Genomic DNA, 18,237 nt, shown 5'->3' with positions numbered 1-18,237 from the left:
CCTTTTTTTCTATATGTATTATTTTATGTCTGTACTTAATATATTAAGAACTTTGTTAAAATATGCTATTTAAAGTTATAAAAGTGACTATTAGTAAAATAAAAAAGAGACATATCTCCATCATGTCAGAAAGGGCAAGAAGTAACAAGTGATACAGCAAAAACAGAAATCCAAATAAACTATAGGAAGCATGAACACTGACATACCCAGAAAGATTGATCTTGGATGGTCCCCCACACAAATGTTGATGGGAGAGTTTTTCTGAGTGGTGAGCTTTTGGGGGATTTTAGCTTTATTATAATCCCTTTTTATATCACCTGAATTTTCTACAGCATGCATGAAATATCTCTGTAAACAAACTACATGCATAGATTGTCATTAAGAGATGATACATATGTGCAGGGCCCCCACACACGTGATAGGGTTCTTTTGGAAGAAACCTCAGGCATTATCCCCTTCTTCCTTAGAGTTTTTATTTCTCTACATACTATGGGAGATCCATATTTACTTAGTTAACTTAGGAATAGTGGGCATTCCATTGCAGTATCTTAGTCACTATGGTTGGTCAAGGATATCTCGCCTTCCTCATTGACTAAGTCATCCCACAGACATTTACAGCCAGCCCACGATGCTTTAGTACTTGGCAGATTTTAGGGACACAACACCAAATAAGATATGCTCCCAATCCTCAAGAAGCTCAAAATCTAGCAGGGAACCTAGTTCTCAAAGGTAGTACTACTAACGGTAGTACTGAGTTAGTTCATTGTAAGAGTCCTGAGTTAAAACCCTGAGCCTGGGTGTTAAGAGCCCCAAGTCCTACATGTAGTGGGTAACTCGAATCCCTCCTTGTCCTGGCTTGTGATAGAAAATGTGTAAATGCAACCTAAGTCTGCTTTGGGGTCTGACTGATGCCTCATGGCTTCATTTCTGCAGGCAACATCTGCATGGGAAGACTGGGGGAAGCGGGAGTTTTGGGGTCAAAGGAATGGGGGCACCTTTGCCACTAGACAGGGAGAATTTTGACTTCAGAAACTGTCAGCATTTGGAGCTTACTCTTAAGGTAGAGACAGGACCACATCTCTTCTATGGATCATTCCTATGTAAAATACTCACACGAGAGAGTGTCTGTACTCCTGCACAGGGCCGTAAGTTCAGACAAGCTTTTGCAAGTATTTGTTTCAAGCCTCAGCTTATCGGGTAAGTAATATACGAAATGAGCTGACAAGGAAGAAAAAAAGCGTGGAACACTAAACTCTGAGTTTTGAAATTATTGGAATTAGTTTGACTTTAGTGAAAGATCATCACAGTAAAACTTACTTTCCAGTAATATTTTGTGGTTGAGAGTAATTCATAAAACTAAAAAATTGAGACAATAAAAATAATAAGCCCCTTGTCAATATTTCAGAAGTATTTCTATTTCCTAAGTAGGTTTTTTTAACGTTCACTTTCAAAAGGTAATAATCAGAATAAAAATACACGTTTAAAAGCATTTTACAGTTTCTGAGAGTCTCACTATTTAAACTTTGAATTCATGAACCTTAGCACGATCTTATATTTACTTTTGCCTCTGAACTACATATTTAATTGAATTATGCACACATACACACTCTTCTTAGATAATATGACAATTTTCACTTAAAAGAGGATTGCAGGGGCATGTTCCCTTGGAAAAGTAATATATTCTTTTGATTAGATAGAACAGGGAAGATTTATAATAGCCAGGGTAAGAACACTTCTGAGAATAGAAAGTTTTGGGGGTTTTTTTTCTTTCTTTTTTTAAGTAGGCTGGATACGGTGGCTCCCGCCTGTAATCCCAGCACTTTGGGAGGCCGAGGTGGGTGGATCACCTGAGGTTGGGAGTTCAATACCAGCATGGCCAAGATGGTGAAACCTCGTCTCTACTAAAAATACAAAATTAGCCAGGTGTGGTGGCACACGCCTGTAATCCCAGCTACTCGGGAGGCTGAGGCAGGAGAATCGCTTGAACCCGGGAGGTGGAGGTTGCCATGAGCTAGGATCACGCTATTGCACTCCGGCCTGGGCAACAAGAGCGAAACTCAGTCTCAAATACATAAATAAATAAATATGAAGTAAAAAGTGAGTCTACATATATTCTCATAATCATCTACACATGTCAAGCTCCTTGTAAGAGAACCTTGGAAAAAATGGCGTTTAGCAGAAGAAGCTGTTCATTAAACACCCGATGCCTATGTATGTCAAATATATTTAGAAGTACATTTATCAAAATCGATAAACCTCTTTGGAAAGGAACCTTAGTCTAGTGGTTAGAGCATCCATGATTTTTCTTTTCTGGTGGTTCTATCTCATCAAAGTTTAGTTGATAGTTTTCTGAAGAATGGACTTTATTTACAGAAAACACTGAAAGGCCAAGAGGGGTCTAAAGGAGATGTGGCCACCTTGGGTTATAGTCGTCACAGTTTTCCTGCAAGGGAAAACTATCTTAAAGCGTCCACATGACTGATCTCTGTCATTCCTAGTGTATCATCATCATGAGACTTAGGACAGCGTATTCAGAAATTCAGCAGTTGGGCACTTGAAATGATTTTGCATTCAATCTTCTATTAAAACAGGTGTGGGTCAGCTGGGCTCGGTGGCTCATGCCTGTAATCCCAGCACTTTGGGAGGCTGAGGCGGGTGGATCATGAGGTCAGGAGATTGAGACCATTCTGACTAACACAGTGAAACCCCGTCTCTACTAAAAATACAAAAAAATTAGCCAGGTGTGGTGGCGGGCACCTGTAGTCCCAGCTACTCGGGAGGCTGAGGCAGGAGAGTGGCATGAACCTGGGAGGTGGAGGTTGCAGTGAGCCGAGATCACGCCACTGCACTCCAGCCCGGGCGACGGAGCGAGACTCTGTCTCACACAAACAAACAAAACAAAACAAAACAAGAAAACACAGGTATGGGTGTGTGGTTAAGGTAATCCCATCAACTCTAATAGCAAAGTCCCTGAATCTTAGTGTCTTAACACAGGTTTATTTATTGAACATGTAATTTCCAAAGCGGGTATTCCTGAACAGCAAGTCAGTTCTCCAAGTGGTGATTCATAGATCAAACATCCTTCCATCTTATGGCTCTGCCATTGTCACCAGCTAGCCTTCAAGGTCTCTGGCTTGTTTGCATCAAGCTAAAAAGGGAAAGAGCACGGAGAATCATGGGCAGGGGATTTTACTATCTAGGCCTAGAAAGCAGCCCCTTTCATTTCACTTACTTCCAAGAGTTGAAACTCAGTTGTACATCACAACTAACTGTGAAGGAGCATGAGGAATTCTGTCTCACTGCGTGCCAAGGGGAAAAAAAAAGAAATGAGTTCAGTGATCAACTGACCAGTCTCTTCTAAGTCTACCTTCTGGTTTCCATATATCTGTTTGATTTTTCTTCTCACATGTAGAACACACCTGTAAACCACCCATGTGCCAAAGATAACCCAAATCCCATTCTGCTTCTGTGTCTAATTCAACGGATAGGATCCTTCCAGTGACGTGCAGCTGTCTGTCAGAACGAGATATGGCTCCTTGTGGTTTATCTATAAACAGAAAGACAAGTTAGTTACCCTCTCCTCGCAACCCACACCTCACACCCGGTGTTTGATCCCACGGTAGAGAAAGGTTAAGTACACTAATAAATTCCAATTAGGAAAAGTGAAGAGTGGGAAGCAGACAGCATTCCCTAGACCAGTGCAACTACAGATTCTTTATGGGCAGGTGTCCTGAATGTGTTAACTTCAGAAATGGGGGAAATCTGTTGATTGGATCTTCACACGCAGATGTATTCTTTTGTCTGTCCTTCTCTATGGTCACAACATCAGAAGTGGGCATCGTGGTACATTCTCTCCTTGATGAGCTGCCTGGCTTTCATTCTCTTTTCTTTTCTTCTTTCCTTTTCTTTTTTTCCTTTCTATTTCTTTTCAACAGGATCTTACTCTGTCTCCCAGGCTGAAGTGCAATGGTGTGATCACAGCTCACAGTACCCTTAAACTCCTGGGCTCAAGTGATCCTCCTGCTTCAGCCTCCTGGGTAGCTAGGACTAAAATACATGCCCAACTGCTTTTTTATTTTTGTAGAGACAGGGTCTCGCTGTATTGCCCAGGCTGGTCTTAAACAGTCCTCCCTCCTTGGCTTCCCAAAGTGCTAGGATCACAGGCATGAGTGGATCAGGCTGGCTACCCTGTTTTCATTGCCCACTTCTCATGCTGGTACAAATTGGCAGACCTAAGTGTTGTTTTAGGGTTCAAGAAGTCAACTGCGTTTAAAATCCGGGCTCAGGGATTTTCTGACAGCATAACTATCTCAAGAACTTAGGAATTTCTGATGTTTGTTCTTTCAATCAGCTCCATATGTTGGCAATCATACCCAAACTTTCTACTAACTATACTTGTCCAGTCTGCTGCTTTCTTTGCTTCTTTTGCCCAGTGCCTCTCTTTCTCAACTTCATTATGGATCTGTTGTGGCCTTGTGAAAATACAAGCTCGAGTGGGAAGGTAACGTTTTTAAATGAGTCTTTGCTGCAGGGCTGAATCATTTCTTTCAACTGAAATGTCTTTTTACTCCAAGATACTATTTTTCAGTCGTACTTTTTGCTATTTGGTATCTATAAACAGTCTGGATTTTCTAACCCTACGAGGGGCTTGATCTCCAATCACTTCTAAATCAACTGGAGACCTAGCCAATTCTTTCCTAAGAACATCTTTAATTTTTATTTGTCTATTTTTATGGCAATAGCTTACCAATAGCAGCCAACTGTAACAAATACATACTGATTTTTAAAAATATATTTTTAATAGTTTTTGGGAAACAGCTGGTTTTTTATTACATTTTATTACATTTATATGTTCTTTAGTTGTGATTTCTGAGATTTTGGTATACCCATTATACCTGAGCAGTATATACTGTACCCAAAATGCAGTCTTTTATCCTTCAGTCCTACCTCCTCCCATGTCCCCAAAGTCCACTGTATTATTCTTATGGTTTTGCATGGTCATAACTTAGCTCTTACTTATGAGTGAGAACACACAATATTTGGTTTTCCATTCTTGAGTTACTTCACTTAAAATAGTGGCCTCCAACTCCATCCAAGTTGCTGCAAAAGTCATTATTTTGTTCTGTTTTATGACTGAGTAGTATTCCATGGTGTATATAGACACCACATTTTCTGTATCCACTTTTTTTTTTTTTTCTGAGATGGAGTCTCACTCTGTTGTCCAGGCTGGAGTGCAATGGCGTGATCTCAGCTCACTGCAACCTCTGCCTCCCGGGCTCAGGAGATTCTCCTGCCTCAGCCTCCCAATTAGATGGGAGTACAGGTGCCTGCCACCATGCCTGGTTAATTTTTTTGTATTTTTAGTAGAGATGGGGTTTCACTATGTTGGTCAGGTTGGTCTCAAACTCCTGACCTCGTGATCTGCCTGCCTCGGCCTCCCAAAGTGCTGGGATTACAGGCGTGAGCCACCAGGCCCGACTTCCACTTGTTGATTGATAGGCATTTTAGGTTGTTTCCATATTTTTGCCATTGTGAATTGTGCTGTTATAAATATGCATACAAACGGATATTCTAACTTTCCCTATCTACTTCCCCCAGAGTTAGAGGCTAATTGAAGATTTAGTTGGTCAATACATGTAGGAACATGTATTGCAGATGATAGACTTAACAAATATTTTGTCTCCAAATAGCACCTCTATCTTACCAGCTTCTGATACATATTTCCTAGCCATGTACTCCGTAATGACTAAGCTTATTGAAGGCTTTTATTAGAGTAGCATTCCACTTCAAGATAATAATGTCTGTGTTACTTAATATACCTTAGCTATTTTAATAGATAAATCCTCAAATCTTAGTGATTTAATATGACAGAAGCATATTTCTTACTCATATGAAGTCTTAAACCTATGTCCCTAGTCAGTTCTCTTCCAGGTTGTGACTCAGGGACACAAGCTTTTTAATCTTGTGGATCCTTTCAACTTAAGTATGTAGCTCCCACAATCACCATTCTTATTAGTGGAGTGCAACAGGCAAATGATTGGAGGTTGACACATTGGAGGTTTTTTATACAGAGGGACTAAACATTTCTGTTCACCTTACATTGGCTGCTACTCAGTCATATGGCCCCATCTAACTGCAAGGCAAGCTAGGCATATGCGGCCTATGCATCCAAGAAGATAGTTTCAGCTAGTCTCTACTACAGCATACTTAAGCAAACCATCTAATCCCTGTTCCTAACTATCCCTTTGTAAAGTGAGGCAATGAATTACTTATCATGTAATTTAACAAGATTATTAGAAAAACTCTGTTGGTTTCTCAAATAGCACGGGGCAAAGGTATTTTTAGAATGAGAAGCATACTAATTTTGTAAGCATGGGACTTATAGTTAGACAGATCTTGGCACCGCTCTGTATTTTGGATGTAATAAATATAGCTAAGGCCAACAACCACCACCACAGCAAGCAACCAACAACTATAGCCAAAATATTTCCTAGATGATATTTCTTTTCCTTTATACCAGCAGTGGCAGGACTTATGAATAAAATATGTTATAAATCAAGAATATTTTGTAGAAATATATGATAATGCAATTATTCTATACTTGTGTTTCTTTCAATGTGTAAATGATCATCTGATATTTTTGCATCACAACTGACATAAGGTTTATATGTGACTTGTCTTTCTTTTATTTTCCGTGAATTCTAAAGACATAGTTTGACATGAATGAAGGTAACTAAACTCTTGCTCTGTATACAATGTCATGTTTGTATTCAAAAATGAGAGTCAAAAAATATTGTATCCTTAGGAATTATCTTTTTATTTGTTCATTAACACAAATAAGTTTATTGAGCAATTAGTAAGGAATGGGCTGGGTGCTTTGAGAGGGTTGAAGTGGAATCAGGCATAATCTGTCCTTAAAGAAGCTAAATAAGTAACTTATATCTACAGTATAAATGGAAAGTGATTTTTCCATTAAAGAACTTTACAGAGAAAGAGAAAATTTCATTGAAGAGAAGATAATTCAATGAAATGGAGCATATCCAGAGAAAATAGCATTTCATCCGGAATTTTGAAGAAAGCTTATATTTAGTTATTCATGTAAAGGGGTTAGAATGATGTTAAGCATACAGTAAGCATTCGATAAATGTTAGCTGTAACAATGATTATGATGATGGTCATGGTGATGGAGGTGGTGGTGATGATGGAGATAATGGTGATAGTGGTGCTGATAAGGGTGGAAGTGGTGGTAGTAATGATGGTGATAGCAGTGTTGGGGTGGTAATGGTGATGGTGATGGTAATGACAGTATTGGTGATCAAATAAGTTGATTTGGCCGTAAATTTTAGTAAAAAAATTTTACACGCCTTGGAATTCTCAGCCTCTCTGAGAGATATCATTGAGAAAACCCACCACATAATTATTTTGAGCGTATTTTGAGCGTATTTTGAGCTATATCCCAGTTCTGAAATGTTTCGTAATGATCCCAACCACAAATGATATTCCCTTCTCTGAGTTCCTATAGAAGTTTCCTTGAAATTATCTCTATTTTTTTTTACTTCCTTATATACCTGGAGAAATTTTGCACCCCTGCTGTCTTCCATATTTTAACAAATAATCTGGCCTAGAAATTATGGAAATGAACTTAGATATTCCCTTTACATCACTTCACTTGATTTCAGATTGCTTTCGAGCTTCAGACTTTCTGATCCCTGCATTCTTGCTGTTAATCTTGCTAACCTTAATCTTGCTATTCTAGCTCCATACTGCCCAACGTTACCCCAGAAAGGATGGTGCTTCTTCTCATTGTATCCTGAGACCTACAGCCCTTCTCGCATCCTGAGTCCACAGCATGAAAATACCTTCACAATCTCTCCTGTTCAGTCCTTTCTCTTTTAAAGAGCATCCATTCTACCCTAATTGTCTATTAATCTTAAACATGAGAAGAAGTGGAGGGTTGGAAGAAAAGAGTAGGACCGATGCCTCTAACTTCCTAAGTAAGTTTTGCTCCACTCTCTCAAAATCATTTTCTATCGACAATGTGATATTCATCAACTGATTCATCCTTGTGCTGGTTGTAAATTTCCCATTGTTCAGTCTATTTAACATTAGTATGATGGCTCTCTCACTTCTTCATATGGCCTTGATAACTTCTATCTGAATGAATACCCATCAGAACCTCTTTTGCCCCTCCATTCCTAACACAGTATAAGACATCTATAAACAAGTGCTAATTATAAATCTACTTGCATTCTGTTATATAACCAGCATACTTTTAGAGCAAGAAGTGTAATGTTATTTGGTATTTTTTAAAGTTTTTATTGTTTCCTTTTAAAGAGGAGCTGTGTAGCTGTCTCCTGACTCTTCGTCATCAAATGGACCTTGTTACCTCTAACTTACAGGTACAGGAACAATAGCTTTGTAACATCATGTTCCATCACACATTTCTAAGCCTCTTGCTTTATTCAGTGCTCGATAACTGAGAAGATATTTTTCTGCCTTCCCCTGCCCTGTGATACTTGTCAGTTACTCCGGCAACAGTAACATAACTTCAGTAAAGGTCTAAAGATGCCATTTCAAATTCATACAATGGCTTGACATTTCAAAGTCATTTGGGAAAATATAAGCATATGAATGGGGTTTATTCTTTCATAAGTATGCAGACCAAGCTAAGAAACGAGTAAGTTGAAAACACTAAGGTTGTAGTCGAGGATGACATGGCACAAATCTCTGAATTCTCATCTTAATTTCTTTTATGTCCCATGAATTCCTCTTTCTATAGAAGTGTAATTATGCATTTCTATTTGCCAGCCAATATCCAATATGTGATGAAGTATTTTGTGAGTCTCTAGATTAATACTTTCCAGGACAAGTCTCTAAGATGCTTCTTCATGTCAGAGTACCTTGGTCAAATAATTGTGGGATATGCTGTATACTGTATCTTCATTCTGGAGATTCACCATGTACATTAGCATGTTTAAGGCTATGAGAAGTCCTGTGATAAGGTTCTTTTTTTTTTTTTTTTTTAAGTTTCTTCTCTCAGCATCCTGAGCATATTCGACAGTAAACTTCATCCACCCTTCTTTCTTGCAAGCAATTCTAATTGCAATTTAGGTTGCATTTTGGTAATATGTGTTCTAGATTAAGGATTCCCAAAGGTTTGGATATTGTGAACAAGTAAATTTAAACAATATATTAGGAAACTGTCATAAAGTTGTTAACCTTATTTTGCCAAGTAAAGACATAAAAAGATAACTGTAAACTGGTATCGCCATAAGATATTAATTGAAAGGACATTTTATCACCAAAACAAAAAAAGAATGGTAAAGGGCAGTAAAAAATAAACATTTAAAAATTAAGCCTATTTAGCTTCATAAAAATTTTGATGTATCATTTTTATATTTTTCATTTCATTTTGGACCAATGAGAATTTCATCATGAATGTATAATAGGGACTTACTGTTTTTGCCTATGGAACTTTCCTCCCCCGCTCCCCCGCCAGCTTTTTTTTTAGATGAAATCTCTCTGTCACCCAGGCTGGAGTGCAGTGGGGCAGTCTTGGCTCACTGCAACCTCCACCTCTTGAGTTCAAGAGATTCTCCTGCCTCAGTCTCCCGGGTAGGTGGGACCACAGGTGTGCACCACCACACCCAGTTAATTTTTGTATTTTTAGTAGAGATGGGTTTTCACCATATTGGCCAGGCTGGTCTCAAACTCCTGGCCTCAAATGATCTGTCCGGCCCTCCAAAGTGCTGGGGTTACAGGCGTGAGCTACCGCACCCGGCCCCCTTTTCTGTTTGATATAGCAGAACTTCCACTTTTCCATAAGAAGAATTCATCAATATAGTACTACAAGTCCTAGCCAGAGCTATCAGTCAAGAGAAAAAAAAATAAAATGCATCCAGATTGGAAAAGAGGAAGTCAAATTATCTCTGCTTGCTGACAATATGATCTTAAACCTATAAAATCCTAAAGACGCCTCCAAAAGACTATTAGATTGTATCAATGAATTCAGTAAAGTTGCAGAACACAAAATCAACATGCAAAACTCAGTAGCATTTCTATACACAAATAATGATGAAGTTGAGAACCCATGAAGAAGTCAATCCCATTTATAACAACTACAAAAATAAAATAACTAGGAATATATGTAACCAAGGACGTGAAAGATCTCTGCAAGGGAAATTAGAAAACACTGATGAAAGAAATTGACACAAGTAAATGACACAAACAAATGAAAAACTATCCCATGCTCATAGATCGGAAGAATCAATATTGTTTGAATGACCATACTTCCCAAAGCAATCTACAGATTCAATGCAATTCCTATCAAAATCCCAACATTATTTTTCACAGAATTAGAGAAAACAATTCTAAAATTCATGTGGAACCAAAAAAGAACCCAAATAGCCAAATTTAATCCTAAGCAAAAAGAGCAAAGCTGGAGGCATCACTGTTACCTGATTTCAAATTATACTGCAAGGATACAATAATCAAAGCAGCATAGTACTGGTATAAAAATAGACACATAGGTCAATGGAACAGAGTAGAGAACCCGGAAATAAAGCTGCATACATACAGTCAACTGATCTTAGGCTAAGTTGACAAACCATGCACTGGAGAAAGGACACCCTATTCAATAAATGGTGCTGGAAAATTTGCCAAATGCAAGAGGATGAAACTGGATCTCTATCTCTCACCATGCAAAAGTCACCTCAAGATAGATTAAAGACTTAAATGTAAGACCTGAAACTGTAGAAATACTAGAAGTAAACCTGGGGAAAACTCTTCTGGATATTGCCATAGGCAAAGAATTCATGACTGAGACCTCAAAAGCACAAGTAACAAAACTATTTTAGACAAATGAGATTCATTTAAACTAAAAAGCTTTCTGCATAGAAAAAGAGATAATCAACAGAGTGAACAGACAGTCTGCAGAATAGAAGAAAGTATTTGCAAACTATGTGACAGAGGGATGTCACTTGGACTGGCCCAGTTGAGCCTACCATAGCCTGATCACAGCCTTGGACTGTCAGTTTCCATCTGTAATACCATGTGGAGAGGATTTTTTTGAGAGGGGTATTTTAAAATGATTACTTCGGCTGCTATATGGAGAAAAGCTTGAGGAGGAAGAACGGAAGCCAGGAGACCCATTGGTTCCCAGATTGCAGTGGTATAGTCCAGGGGAGAGATGATGGTGGCTGAGACTAGAATGGTTGACAGGGGAGATGAGAATGAGCCAAGTTTTAAGATTCGTTGAGTAACAGAGGAAAAGAGATCAAGGCAATTCTACATTTGGGATTGAGCAACTGGATGGGAAGTAGAGCCATCTAAGAAGAAGGGTGTGTTTGTGTGTGTGTGTGTATACATCTATATACATACCATACATATATATGTTTGTATATGTGTATATATATTGTACATATGTATTTATATATTTTATATATGTGTGTGTGTATATACATATATATACATATATGCTGTAAGCTCTGGAAAAAACAAAGCAACTCAATCATTTTATTCCAAGCTCTGTGGGAGGGTAGAAATCCATATTTATCAGTCAGTTTTGGCTGCACCTATTGTATCTCAACAGCCCATGGCTGATCTAAAAGAAAAAGGAAACCACCTCTAAGCCTTACTTACTACCAATCAGTATTTGCCATTGTCTTGATAGAGCAAGGGGTGCAAACCTACACCTAGCTTATTCCTTTAAATAAATTGCCAAGCATCAGTGAGAAGGTGACAACCTAACAAGAGTAATCTTCACTCTCAGTGTAATAGTTTAATCAAATAATCTTAAACAAACACGGAAGCTATAATGTGTTGTGCGTTATTTTAGAAAGCCTTCAGGAGAAAACTGCAGAACCGTCATCGGTGTGATGGAGGTGCCTGTTATCTGTGCCTCTCTGCTTCACTTATTGCCACAACTGATTACTTTTAAAAAGGCAAATATCACTGAAAAGAAATGAAATAAGAAGAGAAATGAAGTAAGATCAGGCCAATTCAGTCTTTTTGGCAGCTGTTGTTTACATCGGATCTAATGCACATAAGCAACCATTTCTATATTGTATATTTGTGTACTGATGTGAAATCCGGGAGTTTAGGGACAAGCTGTCAGTAAGAGTATGTTATCTCCTTTAGGGGGAATTATTCAATTTCGCAGTAAATAGATTGGCATGCTGAGAAAGCTGATGGTAAATAAGACCCTGGGATGCAAGGTAATTGAATAATCATGGCATTTATTCTTGTTCAGATGTTGTAACATTCATCTTGAAGGCTTAAAAATATTAAATTTCTTATTTTGCACATGTCACTGCACTCAGAATATTCTGCTCAAAGGGCAACAGCAGGTTCTTTAGCAGGTGTGTGGAAACTCATTTCCAAAATGTTTGACTTGTCACCAAACTCATCTATAACCACGATTCCAAACCCCACGTCAGATTTTTTTTTTAATTACAAAGCTAGATTTTGATGGGTTATGTTTAAAATGAATGAATATAATTACATGGGGTTTTAAATTTTTATAAAAGGGCGCTGAAAATAAGTATTGGTGGCTGTGCCTGAAGCTAAAAGAAAGTGGGTGTAATGTATTTTGCTAGATGGTTACTTCCCTCCCCGTCCCCCCATGGTAATTTTGTATCAGGAAATACTTGGATTTGTTCTGCTTTGTGGAATGACTTCCTCTAGTTTCTGTTTTTGTTTTGTTTTGTTTTTCCATCAACAGCCTCAACCGACAACCCTACCAAGTCAGCCTCCAGAAATCTTTGTCCCTTTGATTTTCGCCTCTTCAATCATATTGATTTCTCCCACCTGCCCACGTTGGTCCAGTCTCTTGGCTGGAACATCCTTTCTTCCTCTCACCATTCATCTTATTCCTAGTTTCTTTGAAATACGAACACGGAATCTTTTGAAGCCCTTTCTGGCTGCCCCAGTTCGCTTTCCCTTTGGGTCTTCTGTGTCAACAGGTGGCCTTGGCAGTCATCACTGCGTTGATTTTATGATTTATGTCATTATGATGTAGCTCATCCTGCCTCAATACCCAGATGGTGATCTCCCCTCAAGCAAAAGAATATTGTTGCTGATTATTTTGTGTCTCTTGACTGTTCCTTTGCTTTTCAACCTATCCTAAGGGTGTCTGTGCCCTCGGCTCCAGTCCCTGCGCCTCCCTGGGCCCTCGCTGATCTCCATCGCTCTGCCTGCGTCTTGCCTGCCTCTTCAGCAGCATCTCTCAGCTGAAACACTTTCTTTGATGGACTTCTCTCATCCCGTGCTCTCCTGGCTCTCCTCCTCCCTGTTTCACCAACATCTCAGTCTCTTTCTCCAACAACATCTAATGGTGAAGTGAACCCAGTGGCGTGGGGCTGTGTACTGTGCGTCTCGTCTCTAACTCTGTGTCCTCCCTCACTGCGTAATAGGCATAGCATTGCAACATTAAAGCTTTGGATAGGCACAAGCTATAATTGTATTTATTTCTACCAACCGATTATGAGTTCCAAATTCTTTCCTAGCAGACAACTTAATGTTGACACTGTCAGGTAAATTCAGTCCACAAGCGGATTTCTTGTATTTTTTATTTGGATTCCCAATCCAATTCAAAACTCTCTCCATTGGCATCCTCTTCAGAACTCTGTGGTTGAGTCTATATGGCCAGGAATGTATGTTACTGTAACATCCAAACATTGAAATGGAGGGAAGGCTGGTGCCTGCTTAGTGAACATCACCGGCTTCTTGGCCCTCTGCTGTCCTGATCTTCATTTTCTGAAGCCCAGCACTCAACATGGCCAATGTCTAGTAGTCATGCTCATAGAGCTGATACACGTTTCTCTCCAGTGATTCCACAAAGTAAAGCTATTTCCTCTCATCTTAGTTGAGATGAGCCAGCTAGCCTACACTTGTACTAAATTAATAAGTCACATATTTCCTGTCACAGGTAATATAATCCTATAGCTTCAAATGCCATCTAGATGCTAGTTACTTCAATATTTCTATATTCTCCTGCACACTTGACATTTCTACTTGGTTATCTAACATGTGCCTCAAATTTAAGTTTCACAAAGCCCAATTCTTGATTCCCATTCCCTCCACCTGTTTCCTCCTCCATACTTCTCCTTCTCAACTGCTGGCTCCTCCTCTCATTCGGTTGTACAAATACAAACCTAGGGTCTCCTCCATCTGTCTCTCTTTCCCTCACTTCACCCATCATCAAGTCCTATTGGTTCTGTCACTAGAAGAATCTCAAAACCAGGCTCATTCTCATCTCCCTTTTCATCACGCTAGGCTAAGCCACCAGCATGTTTCCCCTGGAGTATATGTACCATGCAATCTAGGCACCAGTGGGTTTCCTGGCTTTCATTCTTCCTCAAGCCATTCTCCACACAGCAGCCAAAGTCATCTTTAAAAAATGCAAATCGCATCACATTATTCCCCTACTTAAGATCACTCACCAACTTCCTACTGCAGTTAAAATTAAAATGAATTTCTTATTATGAATCTTTCTTATTACAGGATCTTATTACAGACTCTCTGCTCACTTCCCAAGTTTCTCCTCCAGTTTCCCTCCCCACTCCCTGCCACCACACTCTACAGGAACCTTCTTTTTTTTCTTCTTCTTTTCTTTTGTTTTTGTTTGAGACAGGGTCTCACTCTGCCACCCAGGCTGGAGTGCAATGACATAATCATAGCTAATTGCAGACTGGAACTCCTGGGCTCAAGTGATCCTCCTGCCTCAGCCTCCTGAGCAGCTGAAACTACAGGCACGTGCCACCACGCCTGGCTAATTTCTCTCTCTCTCTCTTTTTTTTTTTAATTTCTAGTAGAAATGAACTCTTTCTATGTTGCCGAGGCTGGAACCTTGTTTTTTCTTAAAACATGCCAAGCTCATTCTAGCCTCAGTACCTCTCCTCTTACCATTTCTTATGCCTACAAAACCCTTTCCTTAGATTCCTTTGAAGACATCATGGATGTCTTCTTTTGATCACTCTGAGAGATCTTCTAAGCCCAGTCAGTTTAACATTGGATGTCCCAAACCTCGCTCACCCAGTAGTCCCTCTCACTCACCAGACTGTTTGATTTTCTACACAGTACTTAACAATACCTAGAATGATTTGATTTATGCATTGGTCAAGGTTGTGTCTCTCTCTTACTGTAATGTAAGTGCCCCCAGAGCATGGCCCTTCCTGCCTGGCTCACTGTTAGCTGTCCAGTGCCCAGTGTAGTGCCTGGCAGATAAACAGCACTCAATAATTTTTTTATTTTTGAGACAGAGTCTCACTCTATCACCCAGGCTGGAGTGCAGTGATGCGATCTCGGCTCACTGCAACCTCCACCTCTCAGGTTCAAGCGATTCTTGTACCTCAGCCTCCTGAGTAGCTGGAATTACAGGCATGTGCCACCATATCTAGCTAATTTTTGTATTTTTAGTAGAGACAGGATTTCACCATGTTGGACCAGGCTGGTCTCGAACCCCTGACCTCAGGTGATCCACCCGCCTCGGCTTCCCAAAGTGCTGGAAATACAGGCAGGAGCTACCGCAGCCGGCAATACAATTATTAATAGCAGAATAAATTAACAAGTCTGCATTATGTAGAAAATACCTTACATTTATTCAGTCAACAAATGTTACTGAGTTCCCTCTGTATGTGAGGCACGCCACTAGACACTGGGAAGGCAAAATATAATAAGAAAAATGTGTAGTTGCTGCCCATGCAGAGCTTGTATTCCAATGCTGGAGGCAGGCACTAAATAAATAATTGTTCAGTTAATTATACATGTTCTGCTGAGTGCTATGGAGAAGTTAAACAATATATTAAAGAGACAATTTGCCAATATACATTTATATTGCTGCCTTTAGAAAGTATGTCTACATTACTGTGTTCTATTAATGCTATGTGCTGCACAAACAGCATGAAGATTTAGACTGTATTTCACCTGAGGGAATATATCATTCCATTATGATTCAGTTTAGCACCAGCCTGCCCTAACTTCCAGAAAGTTAGTCCACTATCAATCATATTTTGTGAATTACCTGTTAGATAACTTGGATTCTGCATTTCCCTCCAGTACCTTCATCAGGTAACTGAATCCATTGAAAATGATTCCTGTGATAGCTTTGTTCTTATGAACTGTAATATCCTCTATTGAAAAAAAAAAAAGCTTCTAGAATTTCCCATTTTTGTACATGTTTCATCTCTGTGGTTCTTGAGGCATAGATAAAGCAAAAAGACAATCTTCCCTCCCCCAAATTTAGTTTCACTGATTCTCAGCAATGTGGAATACGAAAAGCTGCCTGCACAGCCCCTAGGCCGTAGCCGTGACAAGTAGTTAGAGCTTGGATCTGGGCGTGGTGGTCACAGTGTGGCTTCAGATCTCAGCTTCTCAGCTTTGTAACCGTGGACAAATGACTGAACTTCTCTTTGTTTTATATTCCTTGGCTGTAGACCAGAGATAATGATAATATCTAAAATAATTTTTTAAGGATTAAAATGCCCAATACATATAAAGTCCGTGGATCAGTCATAAGAACTTAATAAGCATTCAGTAAAGCTTAAATAGCACTATCTAATTACTACACTACCCCGTACTGATGTTTCTGCCACTACTTCTGCTAACCACCGACCTGTCCTCTTCAACACCATTGTGTATTTGTCCTTGCCTTGAAAGCTAGTATCCTCAACTCCTTGTTTGCATTGGAGACCATATTACATAACCTAAAATACTTTGCCTTTCATAAATTGAAATTTGTCCTCTCTACCAAGGGTGGCTTTTACTCTTCCTGATAGCATTTAATATTTCTTTATAATGGAGGCAGAAAGCAATTGGCCCCAAAGGCAAATTCCCAGGGACTCAATAGACTGAAAGCTATTACGGTACTTGGAAGTTTCTAAAATTAGTAGCTCTCAATAAGAATTTATCAAAAATTAAAATGGATAGAAATTAACATTTTAATTTGCAATCAGCAATCTCTTTGACTTACTCTCGTTCTTGATAAAGGGGTGGGAGAATCACATCTGCTTTTCTAATGTGGGCACAATCCAAAGCAGACCTAAATGATCCCTAGTTAAAATTAATACATAAGCATTTCAAATCAATGATCTGCAGTGTCTTTTTGAGCATCAATATACATCTCTCTCCACAATTTCCTTTGTTCTCCTTATGTGTGTTAGTTTCTGTGACTAACCTTGACTTTCTGCTCCATAATTTACTCTTCCATTCGGCGTCCCTGAGTCTATTTAATGGCATTTATATTTGATTTGTCTTTAAAAGAGTCAATTCACATTTCTTTCTTGCCCTTAATAATAATATAATGAAATATTATTCCAGAATGTCACTGGTATACTAGCTCATCATCCTTCAAAGATGTTTGCGCTTCCTGCGGGATAATCAAGAGTGGGTGCAAAATTCACCTGGGCAATGAGAACACTTGTATTTCCATTCAGCTACAGGGAAATAACATAAGCACAAATCTCAGATACTATTACTGTGATCTCCCAAGGATACAGGATCACTAAGAGGTACTGCCTGGATCCAAATTAGATCTGCTTGTCTTGAGTCCTGTTTTCCTCCTTCCTCTCCATTATCACAGCTTCCAGCTTTTAAGCACCTGTTAAGTGAAGGTGCTAGGCTTCACACGCCTCCTTATCACTGTGTGAATACATTACTTCCCTTTGAAGTATGATGATTCAGACATGACCTCTAAAGCTAGGCAGCTTGGGTTACAGTCCTGGATAAATTAGCTTATTTCTTTGTGCCTCTGTTTTCTCATCTTTGAAACAGTTATTTAGAAAGCATTGTTGGCCGGGTGCAGTGGCTCACACCTGTAATCCCAGCAATTTGGGAGGCCAAGGCGAATGGGAGGTCAACCACATCTGATGTCGGGAGTTCAAGACCAACCTGACCAACATGGAGAAATCCCGTCTCTACTAAAACTATGAAGTTAGCCGGGCATCATGGCGCATGCCTGTAATCCCAGCTACTCAGGAGGCTGAGGCTGGAGAATCTCTTGAACCTAGGGGGCTGAGGTTGCGGTGAGCCAAGATCGCACCATTGCACTCCATCCTGGGCAACAAGAGCAAAGCTCCGTCTCAATAAATAAATAAAAAGCATTGTCAAAACAAAAATGGCACTTGACAATGTAAACAGGCAAGGAAGATGTTATTTAAGGTTACTGCAATAGGGAAAAGAAATCAGAATTCAGACAGAGCTCAAGGAATAAAGGATGGTAGAGTTTTTAGAGTTTTAAGA

General features: G+C 39.4%; 1 protein-coding gene across 3 annotated transcripts in view; it reads left to right on the top strand.

Moving 5' to 3' along the window:
- RGS7 (regulator of G protein signaling 7) overlaps positions 1–18,237 on the top strand; it is a 568,234-nt gene that overhangs the window by 307,178 nt on the left and 242,819 nt on the right. The window lies entirely within an intron of this gene.

The sequence above is a fragment of the Papio anubis genome, chromosome 1, assembly GCF_008728515.1.
Source record: "Papio anubis isolate 15944 chromosome 1, Panubis1.0, whole genome shotgun sequence".
Taxonomy (NCBI): Eukaryota; Metazoa; Chordata; class Mammalia; order Primates; family Cercopithecidae; genus Papio; species Papio anubis.
The sequence above is the reverse complement of the archived record's forward strand: the minus strand, read 5'-3'. Positions and strand labels throughout refer to the sequence as shown.